At 55.4% G+C, this 17,773-nt stretch overlaps 1 long non-coding RNA gene across 1 annotated transcript; it reads right to left on the reverse strand.

Moving 5' to 3' along the window:
* Positions 1-674: 674 nt before the first annotated feature.
* LOC116661519 lies at positions 675-11,193 on the reverse strand. The gene is made up of 3 exons (XR_004317402.1): positions 11,184-11,193; positions 6,135-6,139; positions 675-828 (listed from the first exon to the last, which is right to left on the reverse strand). It is a non-coding gene; the product is annotated as an uncharacterized LOC116661519 (long non-coding RNA).
* Positions 11,194-17,773: the final 6,580 nt, after the last annotated feature.

Below are 17,773 nucleotides of genomic sequence, written 5' to 3' on the forward strand. Positions count from 1 at the left end.
CTTTCATTTCATGATCGCCTCACTCCCTCTGTTTTGCTCCTAAGGTGGCCCGAGGGGCCAAAGTGAGGCTGCTTCTGCCACATGAAGCCTTTAGAAAGTTCCACTCCTCTGACCCAGGAAAAGTACCCATGGAAGACCAGGGTGCCCTGCGGGCTAGGTGATACAGGACACCGGGGAGGGGCGGCAACAGGCCTGCTGTGGTCAGGCGTGCTCTGCTCTCTCCCACCTCTCCGCCCCCTTCTCCGTTCCTTTATACCTACACCCCTCCGCGTACAGCTCTCTGGACTGACTCATTTCACAGGCCCTGACCTGCCTTCTCTACTGGTGGAGGCTCGGTTCTCTTCTCTGTCAAGCATCATCAGATTATTCCGATTTGAGTTGCCTGGAGTGCATCTCACCACTGGGGGTCCTTTGCCCCTCCCAGGGCATTGGATGTCCCCAGCCCTACGCCTTCCTCATGAGTACCCCTGAGCTCGCTTCCTGGCCCCCCTCCCCTACAGCACCCGGGCCCGGGCCAAAGCCTGTGCACCAGGCTTGTTTGCAGGCTTTCCAACACATCAGGCTTCTGCAGGCAGCGGCTTCTACTCTCAGCTTTGTGTTTCCCTTCAGGGAGTGTGGATGGGAAGCCTGTGATTGTGACTTGTCAATGCTGATAAGCTGTGAAATAGCTCAGAGGTGACTCTATTTTAAGCCTAATCCTGGCCTCCAGCTCTGCCTTCCCAGAAGAGCCCCAGCCCTGCCTGCCCGTCCAGGCTGAGTTTCTGCTCCCCCAACAGCAGACCTCCCCACCTCACACCAGGGCCCATCATGTGCCAGTCCAGCCCTGACCTGCCACCCTTGCCTGCACCCCCAGCCCCTCCCGAAAGAAAGCTCTTAGACCCACCACCCAGGATATCCAATTGGTGGGGCCGCTGGGGCGGGAGAAGAGGCTGGAGGGCAGTGCCATCAGGTGTCTGCCATGCCAACTGCAACTAAGGGACCCCAGGGGAATATTCCCCCAGTCCTGAGCACTTTTGGGGCGCCCATCCACTGTGTTCCTTTGCCCACTCCCAGCTTCCCTCCAGCTGCCCTTCAGTGCCTGGTGCTGTCCAACACTGGGGATTGAAGCCTGAACATCAAACAGCCCCTCCTCAGAGCCAATTCTAGGCAACTTTCTCATACACACTCTCATTTCTCACACAAACTTGGCCCCCAACACACACACTCACACACTCACTTGGCCGCTAAGGAGCCTCCCCATGGTTGTGCCCCTGCACACATGCCCATTCTCTTTACTAGGGGGCAGCCGCACCTCTGCCTGCAGGGTGACCCCTGCCTGGCCACCCTCCGGAAGAGCCTCCCAGGGCACAGCCCTAGAGGTAGCAGCAGGGTCACCGAGCAGCATGGGGAACCCTGAATCAGGTCTGGGAAGCCCTACCTCATGACCCAGGTGAGGAAATTATGGTCCAGCTGAGCCAATTCAGGTGCCAGGTCCTAAACACAGCCGGCCTCTACCCAGAGAAGGCCCAGGCCCAAAGCCACAGCCCCCCTCATGCAGGCCAGATCCGAAGTGCCCATGCCTGCAAACTCGAAGCAGACATTGCAGAAGCACACTCAGAGCCAGAGCCCAGGAACCAGAAGAGGCGGGGACCCGCAGCGTCAGACACCCAGTTTGTCCTCCCCTCTGCAGAACCGCAGTGCTGGGCGCTGGCACACTGGCCCTCAGTGCAGGCCCAGAGCGATCAGCGAGCTCAGAGGAGGGCCAAGGAACTGGGGTGTCTACCCGGGCCTGGCCATGTTCGTGGCACTCTCTCTGCCTTTGTTTCCTTCCTTTTAGTTTCTGGGGAAAGATTTCTTGGAGAAACCCCCATCTTAGCACAAGACAGGAGCCCAAGCAGCCAGAGGCACGGGGCAGCAGGGAAGCCAGGAACCACACTCTCCAGAGACATCAGAATCGGCAGACCCAACCCCACCGGGGCCTCACTGTATGGAACCAAAGCCCAAGCACGCTCCTCCTTCCTGTGGCGGGGCTGCCCGGCAGGGGCCCCCCTCCTTCCCCAGACCCCCCACCTCCAGTTCTGACCTGGCCGCCTGCTGTGTCTTCTGTCTTCACCACTGGCCCTGAGATCCCCCTCCCACTCCCCACGCTGAGCTACGGCTAGTCCCTCAGCCCCAGTTCAGGTTAGCTCTGCCTTCTGGGCACCTAGCACTCATCATTTGTAAACACCCTCTATTGGCCTGTAAAGTCATGCAGGGTTTTAGCTGCTTTTGCGTCCTCTTTCCTCCCTCCCTCACTGGCAGCAGCCACGTCCCACTCCCCAGCCTTGCAGTGGGTGCAGGCTCCAGCACCCTCTTCCAGAGAAGGTGAGTGTTGCTGCTCCTGGGTGGATGAAGGGTGTACTGCTGACAACGGTGGAAATTGAGGGGAGACTGGGGAACTGGAGACCTCCCCCGCAAAACTCCACACTCGAACCTCCACTGAAAAGTCTGTCATGCGCCTGACCTTTCTCTCAAACTCCCTCCATCTCAGGTCACGACAGCTCTTCTCTTCCAGTCACTCAGGCCCAAAGCCAAGCGTCATCCGTGACACTGCTTTCTCTCACACCCACCTCTAATTCCTTACAAACAGCATTCCCTAGCTCTGCCTTCAGAAGACATAAGCTGTGGCCTGCTCCCTGCTATCTTCACTGGATGGATCACTGAGGGGTTGATCTGCCTCCTCATGAAGGAATCTTGATACTCAGGTGGAGGAGGTCTTAATTCTGGTGTTCCCTTGCACTGAGGAAGAGAGCCCTTTGCAGAGTGCAGACTCAGTCCTATTCATACACAAAGTAGACACCCTGGCCTCCTCCAGTTAAGGCAGTGGTGATGCTCATTGTGGCGAGGGTAAAGCTGGGGTCAGATGACAATACACTGTGCCTTCCCTACACCAGGTAGATGGAAACCAAGGTGTGGATGGCACAGTGACTGTACTGAGGCCCCAGAGGCTGGAGAGAGCCTTCCTCTTCATGTAGGAAGCAGGGTCTCTCTTTGGATGAGGACCTGAGGCCATCAGGAATGTCCCTAGGTTGGGGATTAGAGCTGTGGGGTAGTGCTGAAGTTGGGGCTGGAGATGCACAATCTTCTATAGCTTTTAGCTGGGAAACGAATAGCTCCTGGATGTCAGGAAGGCTGCTGCTATGGCCTGGCTGCAGAGAGCCAAGGAAGCTTGGTGAACGAGAGCTGGGGTGTTGGGCCGGCCCTTGGGGCTAGTCAGGCATTCTTAACTTTAAACTATTGACATTTATGGCCACATATTTCCTTATGGGGAGCTGTCCTGTGCATCGTAGCAGCATTCCTGGTCTCCATCTACCAGATTACAGGAACATTCACCCTCCTTCAGTTGTGACAACCAAAAATGTCTCAGGACATTGCCAGATATTTGCGGTTGGGGTTGCTCTAGTTGAGAATCACAGAACCGGACAATAGCCAAGATCCAATTAAAAACATGCTTTGTAAGTGGGGCTGTTTCTAACCCCTCTGTCCTTTGAGAACTCTTGGGCTTCTTTCTTGCTTGTGCAGTTGTCTTGGAAAAAGATAGTGAATATAAGTTGGGTTAAATGGAAATGAAAAAATGGGGTTCCCTCTCTACTTGGGCCAGGGACCAAACAGGGCCGCAGAATCAGCAGGGCTCTCCCTGCCTCGGACCTCAAACGGAGATGTTTTCCTGTCAATTCCTTTCCTGATATCTGTACTAGAGACCAGCATGAATTGCCCCCTGACATCTGACATGGCTAAACAACTTGAGTGAAATTCTCACCACCCTGATACCACACCAGGGACTGCTTGGGGCCCACATTCCATCTTCCTTTGGGCCCTCAGGGATTAGGACATTTTTTGAGACAGATTTCCAGAGGGTAAGGTCTGCACTGGGTCCAGACATCAGGTGCTTTTAACACAGGAGGGTCCATTGGTGGCCGCCACTGGCCAAACAAAAGGTAGCAATCTGGATCCAGCTGCCTTCCAGCTGGGCCAGGCCCTGTGTTGGTACCTGTCCACTCACCTGAGGTTGGGGTCATGGGTGCGGCCGCCAGGCCGTTCATGTTGAGGGCGGCCATCTGCTGCATCTGGGTGGCGGCAAAGGCAGCCATGGGGTTCAGGTAGCTGCCCTGCGCGACTGATGTCATCAGTGCCGCTTGCTGCTGCATCAGCTGGGGCAGAGGGAGTGGAAAAAATACCATGCGCTTCCAGGGGGGCAGCCCTCCCCACCAAGGGGTTCAGCTCCGAGACCAGCCTCCCAGGCCCTGAGTCCCCTGGGAGCTCAGACACATCTCCCCACTCCACCCCCAGAGAGCCCTGACATCTTCCCCATATCTGCCCTAGTCCTCAGTGGCTATTAGAGACCAGCGCCCAAGAGGAAACTGCATTCAAAAGTATTCATTTTAGGGGGGGAGGAGGGGAACTGGCTCCACGGGTGCTGGTCAGCCCTGCAAAAGGCCTGAAGCTCATGGAGATATGGCATCCAAAGCTCTAGAGACGTGCTGGAGGAGCCTCTGTAGAACTAAGTTGTCGGAGATTTCTGTCCCTAACATGGAGTCTGCTGGGTAAAAGCTACAGGAGAAGCATGAATAAAACCTCAGCTACCTGCAGTGTTCTCAGAGGTGAGTGGGAACTGGGGTGACTGTTGAAACTGGCCAAGCTGGGACACTGCTGAAAAAGTGAGATGAGCCTGCATTTTTAGAACTAGAACCCTGGCCTACCTCAGTGCCACCCATGTGAGTGCTGAGGGGAGATGCTGTCAGAGACAGCCTCAATGTAGAAGAAAGAAGTTGGTGGGCCAGGGCCCTAAGGGGGACTACTACAGGGGAAGTGTGGGTGAGGAGGGTTTTGTGGCAACTGCAAGGATCCCTGCCAGGAGTAATCAGAAGGCTGAGGACACCCTTCCATGAGTGGTGGCAGGGGTGGGGTGGTGCCAACAGAACACCTGAACCTCTCCCCTCCTTCCCATCCATGCTTCCTAGGATTTGTGAAGAACCGCCGCCTCTTCCCCACCACCCCGCTGTGCCCCCACTCACTGCCTGTGCGTAGGCGCCGTAGGCTCCAAACGGGATGGCCATGGGGTTGAACATGCCCATCTGGCCAGCCATCTGCTGCATTCGCCGCATTGTGCGCTCCTTGTCAGTGTCGGCGAACTTGACCACCAGACTGGATGAAGCTCCCTGCAGCTGGGACTGTGCGTGAGGCCCACCAGCCCAAACTTCCTCTACTCCCTAGCCTAGGCTCACCAGGTCCTATCCACTGGGTGCTATGGGGAACGTGGTGGGTGGAGGGCCATGATAAGCACCAATCTTCGCCCAGGGGTCTAGAGTCTCAGCTCCCCGCACGCGCCCTTCAGATGCGGTGGACGGGGCCCTACAGATGCGCTGGGTGGCGGCATGTCTCGGTCCCTCATTGCCCCCGTCCTTGCCCCTACCCAGGGGCAGCTGCACTCACCGGCATGGTCTGGCTGCCGTGCAGATTGTTGATGGCGGCTTGAGCCTGACTCTGCCCTTTCCTGCCTAGAGGGCAGACCCCACACTTTTTTTTTCAGGGAAACTGCTTTAATTCAGGACGCAAACTAGATTATTGAGAATTGCAGTAGGAAGGTTGTTTCTCTGTTTTGACACATAGTGGGGCAAGGGCCACAGGTCCTGCGGCTCACCTAGAGCACCTGGGTTCTTTGGGCAGCCCTGCGATCCCTTCCTCCCTCCTCTTAGACACACTCTATTTTCTTCAGCCACCTTCACCTATAGATACCAAAATGAATTTACAACTGGCAAGTTCGCCACAGGGCCTTTGCATATGCTGTTCTCTCTGCCTGGAATGTCTTCTGCATCACAAGATTGAATCTTCTAATGCTAGATCTGTTTACCTATGGCTTCCTCATCAAAGCTCCTCCTTCCACTTCTTTATTCTCTGTCCCAGCCCCTCCCATGGCCCAAAATTCAAAGGACGATTATTTACTGCTTTGCCTGTGTATTGGGTTTCTGTCTAGCTCCCTACCCCTCCATGTATGCTCCCTGAGAGAGGAGACTAGACCTCTGTTGGAGCAGCAGTAGCAGGCACATAGTAGGCCCTCAGGACTGAGCTGTAGAATGAATGAATGAATGAATGAATGATGCCATTCTCAGGGGCACACATCCTTTCTGTCTCACATGTTTTTACCTCCATCTGGTGCCCCCTCCTCTTACCCCTTCCTACACATGCTGCAAAACTCAGCCCTGGGCACTTTGAAGAGCCTGTTCTTGAAGACGGGGCTCTCCCAGCAGCCTCCCCCAGCACTTGTGTTGTATTGACATCACTCAACTGCGTGCTTAGGGTGACAGGGATCTGCAGTAGCCTGTGACTGTAAAAAAGATTTCCCATCTCACCTGCTCTTACTGCAATGTGACTTTCACTCTTCCCAGGGAGGTGGCATCTACGTTCCCTCCCCCTGAATCTGGGTGGCCCTGTGACTGCTCTAACCACTAAAGAATGACAGAAGCGACACTAGGCGCCTTCCAAGGCTTGGTCATAAAAAGGACCGGCTTCCACTCTCGGCTCTCTTTGGGGGATGCTCGCTCTGTGGAAGCCAGCCACCGTGCTGTGAATAACTCCCAACTAGCCCACACCAGGAGTCCACACGGAAAGGAACCCGGGCCTCCAGCTGACAGCCAGCATCAACTACCAGACATAGGGTGGATGAGTCTTCAGTTGATTCCAGCCCCCAGCCTGGGAGTGTTCCAGCTGAGGCCCAGACGTCCTGGAGCAGAGACAGGCCTTCCAAGCAGTGCCCAGTCTGAACTCCTGACCCACAGAATCCATGAGCATAATAAATGGCTGTTTTACAGCACTCTGTATGGGGCTAAAGCGTTCTGCAGCCATGGTTGCTGGAACAGGGTCCCCGTGGTGGCTCATACCAACTAGATGTTTGTTGACATTCAATGACTGACACGCACAGCAAAGGCTGCAGAAATGCACACCCCCCAAAACTGCAAAAGTCCACGTGTTCGTGGTTTCCATGGAAAACAAGGGCCCTCCAGGATCGTGTTGCTCTGGAGTCAGTGTGGTTGGTACCTCCTGCCCCAGAGTGTTGCCCACACTGCCAGGAGAGTTCCCGTAGAGCTCAGGGTCTGGAACAAAGCAGAGGAAACCTTCAGGTCCCTGCTCTCCTTCACAAACCACCCCAGAGTCCTCCTCTTCAAGAAGGCCTGACCTCTGCCCTCCTGGTACCCCCAGTCTAAAGCACTCAGCACTGGGCAAGCTGTCAGGGATGAGGTGCTCCTTCCAGGTCTGAAGGGTACCATTGCTGGTTCCTGTGATCAGTGCTGAGCCAGGGCACACCGGCCTGGACCTCCACCACTGATGGGCTTCAGCCAAAGCTCAGGGCCTGGAGCTCCGCCCCACCGCCCACCCCAGCCTGGGTGCTCTGCCTGGTGCTCTGGCCCCCGCAGGGCTGGACACACCCCGCCCCATCTCCAGGGCTTGCCGATGCCAAGCTCTGACATGGGGGAAGCAGAGACTGGGAGACCAAAAGAGAGGGAGTGGAAGGGGTGACGCTGAGTTGGGATAGGAGGAGATAGAGTTCAGGGCAGAAAGTGAGGGAAAATGACAGAGGCAGAGGAAAAAGAATTAGAAACAAAGAGCAGAAAGAAGAGACAGGCAGAAAGAGAGTGCAGAGACAGAGGAGAGAGGGGCCAGGGCTTCTGTTTAACTCCCAGAAGCACAAACAACGTTTTGCATGAAGTGAACTGGGTTTTCGACTCTTCAGTGTAACCCTTGAAACTCTGCCCCCAGGATCTGCATCCCCTTCCCTCCAGCACCTTTTAAAGGCTCCGATTAAATGGGATTTCCAGGAAGACGAAGTAGTGAAAACCTGACCATTGTGAATCCCTGACCCTCGTGAATCCCTGACCCTCCTGCTCTAACGTCTCCTCCCAGGAAGGAAGCAGGAGGGGAAGAGGAGGCCCGTCCTCCTCCAGACCCTGATTTCAATGCTGGGACAGCAACTCCACACCTTCTCTCCTGACGTCTGAACGTGTTCCATCAGTGTTGTTATGACAGCTTTCTGATTGCATTAAAATTCGTCCATACGTGCCTTTCTATCCAGCCACTTCTCTTTTACCAGGATTTTTTTGTTTTGTTTTGTTTTCTGTGTTTTGTTTTTCTAAATCCTTCTTCCTCTGCCTGAAACGGCCCTCAGTTCTAGGCCTGAGCCCTTACTGCTTGAAGAATTTCCCAACATGTAGGTGGCCAGGCTCCCCATCTTCCTGTCTGTCCAGGTTTCCCCAGGGAAATTACAACTAGCCTTTCTTTTCTGGAAGGCTGTTGGAAACCAAAGAAACCTGGCTCCAGACTCACTTCGTCTACATGGTCTTGGGTTGACCCTACCCAACGCAAAAGTGAGTTTGTTTCTAGGATCCTCCAGCTGGTCCAGTTTGTGCTTGCTTCATTTCCAGTTGGCTTTGGTCCTGGGTGAGTGGCTCTAAGGCTTTCCTTTCAGACCTGGATCTGAGGGTGTGTCTCCCTCTATGGCCCAAGCCCACCGGGCTCATACCCCTACTTGGCTGCCTCCCGCAACAGAAGTGAAGCAAAGGCTGAGAGCTGGAAGGGCTCCCTTTGACTGTTCTTTTCACCTGCTCCCAAGCGGTCCCTGCCTGGGGCAGGCTCCGAAGAGGAGGGTCCAGGACAGAGTTTGACTTTTCTCCATCTGCCTCTTGCCTGCCCTCCTCCCCACCAGCACACACGTCTCCCAGTTCTCTGCCCTCAGGAGTCTTCATTCTCCCAGAACCTCAATCGAATTCTGAGCTTCAGTTTCCCAACCTATAAAAAAGCACCTTAAGTGCTTATGAAAAGGCAGGAGAGTCTGGTTGCCAGAATCTCATTCTTCATCCAGCCCCTCCCGTCCAGGAGGGAGACAGACTCCTCATTCTCTCAGAATGTCCGGGCAGGATGGGGCTTTGGCTGGAAGGATTTGTATTTTAAAAGGAGAGCCCAGAAGACAGAGAAGCAAGACACCGATGGCAAGTTGAGGACATTTCAGGGAGGTGCCTTAGGGCCCCCAGGTGTGAGGAGGCGTCATGCTGGCTGTGCAGGGTGAGTGGGCCCCGGAGGGAGGAGGAGGCGGGTGGCAGCCGCACACTCGACTTGCCAGCATGTTGGCGCTAATGCTCAAATTCCGGTTTAATTTTCAAAATTTGATTCCCTCATTACCATCGGCATTAAACAATATTTTCTGCTTAAGGATAGACGGCTGCTGGGGCGCCATGGACGAGTGTTCAGATGGTTAATGCCTTTTATGGCCTCAATAGACTTTTACTATTCTCTTCCCTCCAGCTGCCAAGGGAGGGTTTGTGGGGGGACCTGAGCTGGGGGAAAGCCGGGGGGCCAGGGGCCAGGTGGAGAATAAATGGCTTTGAGGTCTGTGGCTGGTGGGCAGAGGGGCTGCTAGGAGACATGGGGGCTGGGGGATGTCGGGCCAGACCTGCAAAAGACACTCTCCATAGGGAGGCCCAAGCTAAGCAGGTTGGGGAGTGGGGAGAAATTCCAGACCTTCATAGTGACTGAAGTGGAGGACTCTGCCCTGCTTTTGAGACGCTGGCCCTGGGAGTGGGCAGGATGGGACCAGAGCCCAGAGCCCCTGGATCCTTGTACCTGCCCCTCAGCTGCAGGCAGAGGCCATGTCGGGCCCTCAGGTGTCTCTTAGGCTGTTTGTTGACCATGGGACCAGGGCACTTCCCAAAGCACCCTCTGGATCTCAGGACCAACTGCTCTCCTGGGGAATGACCTTATCCCTGAGGGCTCACAGGCAGTGAGTCTGAAGGGAAAAGACCTGTTCCTTCCCCCAACTGCATTCACAGATCAGGATGGACCTTGAATTGAAGGGAACGCAAGGCACACAGACTGGACAGGAGGGGTGGGGCCAGAGGGGTGTGGCAGGGGCATCTTCCAGAGAGTAACTGAGACTGGTTGTCAATTCTGGTTGACTGTGCCACCTTCCACAAGTCATAGACCCTCCCTGAACCTCCATTTCCTCAACTGTAAAAGGGGGATAACAATCACACTCACCTCATAGGGCCATTGGGGGATGACATTAGTTGAGGTGGCTGAGGTTTTAGCACAGGGCCAAGTACAGAGTAAATGCTCAGTAAATGCAGTTCCTGCACCGGTTACAGCCATGACTACCGCTCGCCCGCAGGGGTGGCAGCTGGTGGGATGGGGATGCCCAGCCCATCCCAGGCGTGTAGAGAGGACCCCCAGGAACACTGAACAGACCTGTCCGGGCCAGCCTGAGAAGCCCGACTTCCCTTTTCCTCCCTCCACCCCCCGACCATACAGCAGTATTTGGGGGTCCTCTGAGATGTCCCCCAGCATCTGCATCCTCCAGGTGGTCCACCTGGATTGATTCACAGGAAGAGACATTTCCCCCAATGTTACACTAAGCCCTGCTTTGTGCCAGTTCCACGAATTCTCCCTGTCCAGGCCAGTCAAGCACTCTGGCTCCTAAGAGGCAAGTAGGTGCTAAACTGATCATCTGAATTGAAATTTGTGTCATTTTGAAGATGGTTACAACTACCCCCTCCCTCTGCCCAAGTCCAGAGGCTTCCTCTGCCCCTCCTGGCCAGCCCTGAGGTGGCCAGCACACAGTCTCAGATCTGTCTTTTAAATAGGAGAGCAGCAGACAGGGCTGGGGGCTCCGAACCCACTCTTCTCATGCCTGGGAACCCACAGCTGCCTGCTCTCTTGCTGGTGCGAGAGTTTCCCGCATCACCATCCACACCAGGGTTAAAGGCCTGGATCTGGGTCTCATCTGCCCCCCTGAGAGCCGGTCCCTTTGCCAGGTCACGGGGCCAAGCCTAGGAGAGTCCTCAGCGTGAACTGAACCAGTAAGTAGTGGCCTGCCCCTTCGCCCCCACAACACAGGCTGTGTCAGAGCCAGAGCCAGGGCGCAGCTCTGGGGGAGCCGCACCCCGAGGATGAAAGCTTTCCTGCCTGGGAAGAAGGCTGAAGGAGACATCGAACCAGATCAAAGGCTGCTGGGGACGGGGCGGTGGGCAGGGGCGGTGCGCAGGGGCTCCTGCTCCACTGGGGATGCAGATGAGGACCCTCAGCCGCTCTGGTCCCCGGGGAGGCGGGGCGGGCCTTGATCTGCTGAGCTCCCTCCAGACAGTCTCTGTTTGATGTTGGGGTGGGAGGCGGCAGGAGACGGGAGAGCACATCCAGTCTCCCCCACTCACATTCCTTCAGCCAGCTCTGCCTTCCAAATGCTTTGGGATGGGGCCTCGGCCATGAGAGTCGACTCCTCACTGTCTCCAGACATCCACTTAGGCCCCTGCTGTCTGCTCTCCACACAGCAGCCAGAGGAGTCAGTTAAAATCCAAGACAGAGACTGTCTATCTCCTGCTCTAACCCCGCAGTGGCTCCCACTTCACTGAGAATGAGCCCAAGTCTCCTAGTGACCTATGAGAAGCACCCCACACTCTGACTTTCTCATCCCTCCATCCCTCTGCTCAGACACGTAGGTCTCATGAAGTCTCAGGAGCACTCCACGCACACTCTGCCCCAGGGCATTTGCACTGCCATTCCTTCTCTTGTGAGATCATGGCCTAGATATCCGAAAGACACTGAACTTCAGGTATCCTCAGAAAGAAGGAAGAGTGTCCCCTGGAGATGAATGGGCAGCCCACACAGAGCCTGCAGTGATAAGCTCTGTGGGCAGAGAGGGTGGAAAGGGGTCTAAAAGCCTGGATCTGGGCCCTAGAGAATTTGCACGCAGGATTTGCCAGGTAGAAAAGGTGCAGGGCAGACATCCCAGGTCAGGGGGCAGCGTGTGCACAGGCAAGGTGTGTGACAGAGCTCGTCATATGAGGAGTAGCAGCAGACACACACACACACCCCTCCCTCCTACCTGTTCTCCCCTGACCACGTGCTCCCCACTTCCCTCAAGGCCCAAGCCCGGCCCCTTACCTCTGCCCACTGGAAGCTTAGCCTGGGACTCAGACCCTGGGTCCAGGCTCCTCCTCACCTGTGTCCACCCACACTGTCCGTCATGTCCTCGCTTGGCTCAGACTAGCTCTAATTCACAGCACCCAGGGGTTCTTCTGTGGTCCAGACGGATTCCCGGGCCACCCACCCCAATGTCATCCCAGTGTCCTCAAGACAAAGGCCAGTGGACCCAACTCCCACATCGCAGAACCTCTGCTGCCCCCGGACAGCACTGGGCAGACCAGGTCCCCCCCCCCCCACCAGGGCCCTGTGGTGCCCCTGCCTGAGGGAGGGCACAGCCCTGACTCCCTCCAGGAGGTGGCTATAACAGCAGCAGTAACGACAGTCAGCAGGGCTCTCATTCATCACGTACCTACCACAACCCCAGCACTGAAATAAGCCCTTTTCAGGCATAGTGGATATTTTATTATTTCCGCTGTGCAGGTGAAGAAACTGAAGCCCAAAAAAGTTAAATATCTTTCTCCAGGAATACACACCCAGTCACTGGGGAAGCCAGGACTCAGACCCAGCTGGTCCGAATGGAGCTGAGCTCACAGGTCAACGTCCTTCCTGGTAGAAGACAGTGTTACCTGGAGGTCTCAACTCTTCTTTTCCCACCCCTTCCATGTCTGTGCAGACAGCTGGCAAAAGCCTAATGACCCCATTGCTCTGCCTGGGCCAGGGCTTCTGTTTAGAGCCCAGAAGGGGGCCGGGTGGGGCCCTCACAGGCCACTGCTCAGCTCAGATGGAGCAGGTTCCCAGGATCCCTGACTGCCCAGGGACCCCCAGGCATGCCTCACCCCCCAGTTTTCACTGCCATCTCTAGTTTCACTCATCCCTCTGTCCCGGGCAGGGCTGTCTTGAAGTCTCCTGGGTGACCAAAGAAGAAAGCTCTGTCCTGATGACTCCTCAGACCTCCCTCCACCTGGGATCTAGGCTGCAAGGTCTTATTTCCTCACCACACGGAGGTGGTGAGGTGGCAGAATCCCTTGTAATGGCAGTCCATGTCTCTCTAGCTCTGGTGCCTGCCCTGGGCAGAGGTGTGGCTCTGTGCCCTCGGGGGCTTGCAGCTGGTCTGGAGAGGCAGAACTAGAACTTGGGGACTGTCCCCACTCTGGAAGGGGACAGGGCACAGATGGCCCCTGCACCCTCTTCTCTTGCACCCTTCGAGGCCATGGGTAGGCGTGGGGGCCCTGAGTTGGGCAGAGCTGAGCCCTGGAGGTCCAGCATGGGTGAGGGGTCCGGAGGCCATACCCACGCACCTTGCTGCCTCTTCCTCTGGCCCTTCAGCCCTTGACCCTGGTGCCTGTGAGTCTGCGCCAGGCCTCCCAGCAGAAGCCTGGGGCATGTGGTGGCGCTAAGTAGAAGTCACCTTTCCTACCAGGTGTGGCATGCCAGACGGCCTGCATTCTGTGGGGACTTCTCGGCTGCCAAACCCTGTTGTCTAATGGGGTTTCCACCGGCATCTAGCACACTTTCCAGGTTTTCACCCATCACAGGATAATTTATAGCATAATGGGGCCTTTTTTCCTTTATATCATGTGGGAGAATAAATTATGGCCAGTTTGTCCTCAAGGAAACAGACAAAGCAGGGGATGCTTGGGTGGTCCGCAAGGAGCCGGGGAGGCAAGAGGAGGAGAGACCAAAGAACACCTTAAGCACATCTCATTGGCAGGGCAAAGAATCTAGTCGAGGTGGCCAGATATGGGGAAGAACTGACAGTCCCCACTTGGAGCGTTTGATTCTATTAACCACGGAGGGGGCCCTCGTTACCTGGGCAGTAGAGATACACCACTGTCTGCCACCTGCAGGCGATCCGCCCACAGACCAGCCTCTAACTCTACTGTGGGGCTGACCCTCGTGTTGGATCTCCCCAGCCTCATGGGGAGAGTGGGTGCTCATGGGTCCACCCCCCACCCTCCCCACCTCCTGCTGCAGCCAGACACCCAGTGCAGTGCCAGACAGCCGGGCAAACCTCCCGCCTCTCTGACCCATGGCCCATTTTTTAACATTCAGGGTGTGGCTTTGCTTCTTGTGGGAAGAGAGTGAGCCCAAGCTAACAGCCTACTGACTGTCCTCCTGGGGAGGTGCCAGCACCTTAGGGTCAACCTTACTAGATTAACACAGCAGGAGTCACACCTGAAACCAGAGGCTGTAGCTACTGGCCCCCACCCCCCACCCCTGGACACTGTAACAAGGATTTCTGGTGACCCTAAATGGGATGGGGTCTTCAGAAGTCACCTGGCCCAGACTCCTCCAACATGACCCAATGTGGAGATGATGCTTGCTGAACACCCTGGCAGAAGTCCTCCCAGAAGAAAATTCCCTCATTCGTACTCTGGAGAGCTCAACCCTGCCTAGAGCCCAAGTCCGGCCCCTAGCACACCAAAGCCTGCTCCTTCCGCCTCAAGACATCCTTCTGAGAATAACAGCAGGAGTCTTGGGTCTTGTAAGATAATGCTTCTCAGCCCTGGCTGCTGTGAAATTCACCTGGAGGCTTTCAAAATACAGATGTGCCCAGCCAGTCCCAAAATACAGATTGATCCGGGCATCTGTATTTTTGTTTTTGTCTTTTGTGGTTTTTTATTTTGAAAGCTACTCGAGTGATAGCAGCACGCAGCCAGGGCTGGGAAGGGCTGGGATAGGTCTTCTCAAGGCTGATCCCAGCCAGCTCTCCTCGGGCACTCCATCTCTGCCCTCAGCCTGCCTACAGGAGCTCAGCCCTTCAGACTGCAGGATTCTGTGTGTGCTGGTGCTGGGGAAGGGTGGCGCCCACCTCCTCTGCCCTGAAACCTGAGCTCGGGCATCCTCCATCCCTCATGGGGTTATTCAGGAAAAACATCATCCTAACCTGGGGAGATAGGGTGAGAAGGGATTATCAATGTCAGCACAAAGCCCACCCCTCTGTTGGCTTCTCAAGCCTCCCCCTCTTCTTCCTCTCTCCTCTCTTGTGTCCCTCTCCCCTCCATCCACCAGGCCAGCCCTGCTGTGAGAGGAGGGTCCCAGGCTCCTCTTTCTTCAGCCCTCCAGTTTCCTTCTTATCCATCTTTGTTCCAGCCACCCTACCCCTCCTGGAGTCACTACTGTCCCCACCCCCTTCCCCATGGAACTGGATGGTCCAGGCTTAAGTACACCAGCACTCACTGCGTTAACTCATGACTGATAATGGGCTACAGATAGACGCAGAGATGGATGAATAGCAGACATGATTAATAGATGCTAGATACCCAGATTAAATGTTGGATGATAGATAGATACACAGAGGAGAAAGAAATGATTACAGAAAGCAGAGAGATTTATGATCGATGGCACATAAATAGTGATAGGCAAATATAGATGGATGGATGGCTGAGATGTTTCTGAGAACTTCCCATAATGGGGTCAAAACGTAAAAGGTGAGAAAATGAGTCGTGGGCACTCACACCTGTTGGGGTATCAGCTCTCAGAGGAACAAGGAACCCTGTTCTGCTCAAGACCTGTCTTAAAGCAATTTCTTTTTCAGCTCAGGTTCCTGAACCTCCACTTGTCCGATGGGTTTGAAGTTAACATAGGTTGCTGGGAGGCTGGGTTCCTGTGGACACTTTTGATATTTTTGCCCCCTGACTCCCCACTATACCTAGTGAGGACTTCCCTGCCTGTCTCCCCCATAGATACAGGCTCCTCAAAGGCTAAGGCCATGCCTTCCAACCCCACAGAGCAGATTGGTTCTTGGAGTGGGGCAGGCTGGACTGGCCCCTGTTAGATGTTAGATGGCAGGTGTCAGCCCACACGACACACGCAGAGATTCATCCACTCAATCCCTCCAATGGGAACCAGACCCTCAGAGAGGACAATGACAGCTGACTCATCCGAAGCACTCACTGCGAGCCAAGCACTGCTCCGAGCACTCCAAGTTTATGAAGTGGGTACCACTGTCACCCCCATTTTACAGATGAAGAAACTGAGGCAGAGAGAGGTTTGGCAACTTTCCAGAGGTCCCAGAGCTACTAACTGCAGGGCCAGGATTTGAAACTGGGTGGTCTGGCTCCTGAGCTTGCGTCCTCCAGGCAAAAAGTACCCCCAGCTCTACTGGATGGTTGCAAGGTGCTGGTAAGCGCAGGAGAGCACATGGCTCTGGGAACTGGAAAAAGCTGCATGATTCTTATGACTAATGAGATTGTGAGGGGAGTGTCAGTTTCCTCGAGAGAACAAATTACTTTGAAGGGTGGCAGCGTAATAACGAGCGGTGTGTGGCTGCCAGTGCTAACTACAGAGGACCCTGCTCTTGTCACTCAAAGGGGCTCCCTGAGGCCTTCGGGTTGGCAGTATTTGGTGACCATGAAGTTCAGTTTAGAGAAAGGCAGAAAGCTAGCTGTGGGTTGACCCTAGACCCCTTCTGTTATCCTCCAGTCAGTCAGTCAGTCAACAAACTGTGTGCCAGGTACCATGCTGGGAGATATAAGTAGATCTGATCCTAGAGTAAAAGTGCTTCCGGATTGGGGTGTGAATGGCCCGGCTGTGGAAGAGCAAAGCAGGACAGGGGCTGACAGACAGGGGCTGCACTGCAGAGCATGAAGATTTTGCTGGGGCAGGCCAGCATGACTGCTGGGACCACAAGCACTGTGGACACGCTGTCTGCCTCCCTTCTCAGGGAAGAGTTGGGCAGGGAGGGGTGGGGTTAAGAAAGGAAACCCTGGATGGGAGCACAGAGGAGACGATGCAAAGAATCTTACTCACCTCCAGTGCCTGTTTGCTGGAGAATTGTGTTTTGAAAAGGCAGACACAACCTTCCCAATGACCGGTCTGGAGTTGGGGCGGCTGGAAGTGACAGCCCTGTGGGGCCCACTCTGTCTGGAGCAGGCAAGTCCGGAAATGAAGGAGGAGGGCAAAGACCCCTGCTCCCTGGCTGGGGTGCCCCTTCCCCCAACCGGTCCTCCTCACTCCACCACCGCCAGACTCTTCTATAAGGGCTGGCACTTGCTGGGCACTTCCAGTATTCAGTCCCATTCTCACTACCACACTTCAACACAGCATGGTCATATCCCCATTTGACAGATCAGTCAACTAAGGCCCAGAGAGGCTGAGAAGCAGGCTCAAGGTCACCAGGGCAGTATGCAGTATAAGTGGGATTGAAGCCAGTCATCTCAGCCAGCTCCACCTCGACTCCGATGTGCCCACCACACGCCTTTGGACTCAGCATTGCCCTCTTCAGGGAGGTCTTTCAAATGTGCTGGCTTATGTCACCTCAACGTGACTGATTTTGCTAAAAAACAAAAAACAAAAAAATCTCTATAATCAAATGGACTAGATCAGGCTTGGGAATGGGAAAGGAGACACAGGGGTGGCAGCATGAAGGGATGGGACTGGAAAAGGACCAGGGGCTGGGGGGAGGGATGTCTGGTGTCTGGGAGAAAAGCCGTGATGGGGACCACTGAGGGTGGGTGGGGCTGGAGGGGAGGGGAGGGGATCTGGGATGTAACAGGACATGCGGTGGGGACAGGTGTGTGGGGGTAGTGAGAAGTGTCCCCCTTGCTATGGCAGCCCCAGCAAGGAGCCCCCCACCCCCAACCCTGAGCTTAGGGTGAGGAGGAGGAGGCTGAAGAGGCTGATGGAGAGTGAGGAAGAGAAGAAGGAGAGAAAGAGAATACAAGGGCTCTTAGCCTAGGTCTCCCCTCAGGGGCCACAGGAAGTGGTCCCTGCCCCGCCTACTCCTCTCCCTGTGCCCAGCAGCCAGATGGCCCAGGGCAGAGATGCCACCTGACCTTGTGGTCCCAGGCGCCTCAAGCCTGGTCTGTTGAATCAGAGATACCCCACTGCCAGGTAGATGTGACTA

Source organism: Camelus ferus, chromosome 35, assembly GCF_009834535.1.
Source record: "Camelus ferus isolate YT-003-E chromosome 35, BCGSAC_Cfer_1.0, whole genome shotgun sequence".
Lineage (NCBI taxonomy): Eukaryota > Metazoa > Chordata > Mammalia > Artiodactyla > Camelidae > Camelus > Camelus ferus.